At 44.8% G+C, this 1,918-nt stretch overlaps 1 pseudogene; it reads left to right on the forward strand.

Annotated features, from left to right (window-relative positions):
* The window catches only part of LOC102817734, a 13,322-nt pseudogene extending 12,498 nt beyond the window's left edge, over positions 1-824 (forward strand).
* The last annotated feature ends 1,094 nt before the right edge of the window (positions 825-1,918 follow it).

Here is a 1,918-nt window from a genome sequence, read left to right on the forward strand (position 1 = left end):
TGATGCCTGAGATGGAGGCAGAGGCGAAGATGTGGCGAGATGGAGCAGTTGGGGACTTTAGACCCAGAGAGGGAGAGGAGGGGATGTGTGCTGATAACAGGTGGGGGTGGAGAAGGGGCAGACTTGTAGGACATACCCTTTGGTTGATGATGCATGGAGGGGATTGTAACCATGGCAATGAAATGATATACGATGAGATAAATATAAAACTAATGTTCTCTCATGTAAACTATCACATAACTCACAATAAAACATTAGGAAAAAAAAAAAAAAAATGTCAGCCAGAGTGGAGGTTCTGGAATATATCCCAATAGGAGCTGACCCCAAGGCCCCAGTGAAGAAGAAAACCAAGTCTAAGAAGAAGAGCAGCCAACTGAGGAGTCGACTATGAAGAAGAAGGTAAACCAGAAGGGGAAAGAGTGAAGCCCCAGAATGTTGTGAGGAGGAACCAGACCCAGACTTAGAAAGGTAACATGGATGAGGTGCACCTAGGCCAGGGGAGGAGAAAGCCCTTGCCAGAAGAGATTGATCATGAGTTGCCATAATGGAAGCTTCTGAAACCAGGAAGTAGAAAGGAACCGAGGTTGGCCAGTGGGACATGGCTGGTTTTGAAAATGAGGACCAGAGACTGCAGTTTCACAAATTGATGGGCAGCTTTAAGAAGCTCTCCCTTTCGTTCAGCAGCAGGACCTGTAGCAAGCAGAACCAGCAGGGCTCTGAGCGGTCAGTACAGCCCAGGAGCTAGCCTGAGCTTCTTCAGAGCCCCAGACAAAGTCTTTTATACTGACAGGAACACTTCTAAGTCCGTTAAGTTCAAAGATTAAACTCTTGGATCTTGTTGGAAACAAAAATGCCAAAATTGCTTTCCTTACTCAGTTACGCAGATGAAAGTCATCTGACAGTTGACTCAAATTGAACGGCTGTGAACATGAAATACTTGAAGGAACAGGGATGGGGGCAGCACAAGTGGCTAAGACCTCCTGTTTTGGGTGCTAACCATTCCATCTCTCTTTGAAGACTTCAGACTGTATTATAATAATAATCGAGAATGTTTGAAAGAAAGAAAAAAAGAAAAGAAAATGTTCAACTGTTTTCTGAAGTGGTTATACCAGTTTTCATTTCCACTTCCAGTATATGAGCTGCTTGTGTACTTGCTCCACATTCGTGGTATTGTCTGTTGTAGCCATTCCAACATGTGTGAGTTGTGACTTCACAATCTCCATTTCACTAGTGACTAATGATGCTGGTCGTCTTTTCATGTACTTATTGGAGCTCTGATGGAGCTGTAGGATAAGCATTGGACTGCTAACTGAATGGTCCTCAGTTCAAACTCACTAGCCATTCCTCAGGAGAAACATGAGACTTTCTACAGAGCTGCTATGAGTTAGAATCGACTTGATGGCAGAGAGTCTGGATTTGGGTTTTGGGCCATTTACATTTTCTGTGGTGAAATGACTTGTTCATTTTTTATTGCATTGTTTGGCTTCTTATTACTGAGTTGTAAGAATTAATTTATATCCTGAATGTTGTTGTTTAGTGCCATCGAATCTGTTATGACTCATAGTGACCTTGTATAGGGTTTCCAAGGAGCGGCTGGTGAGTTTGAATCACCGACCTTGTGGTTCAAATTGACCTTGTGGTCCAGGGCTTTATCCCACAGCGCCACACCAGGATTCCCGAGTATGGATCCTTTGTTAGATATATAATTGGCAGCTAGCACTAGTTTTTGGATGGGTTTTGGGCAGACAAGGAAGGACCCTCTGCTTTCAGGTATAAGGGGCTCTGCGTCAGGATTTCCTAGGTCAGAGGGTCCTTGCTGGGCCACTGGAGCAGGAGGCCTGTTTGGTACCCACAAGGTAACAGAGCTTTTCTGGGGGTGGTCAGTGCTGGAGACCTCCCCACTTGACCTTACTGGCTC

Source organism: Chrysochloris asiatica, unplaced genomic scaffold, assembly GCF_000296735.1.
Source record: "Chrysochloris asiatica unplaced genomic scaffold, ChrAsi1.0 scaffold00034, whole genome shotgun sequence".
Lineage (NCBI taxonomy): Eukaryota > Metazoa > Chordata > Mammalia > Afrosoricida > Chrysochloridae > Chrysochloris > Chrysochloris asiatica.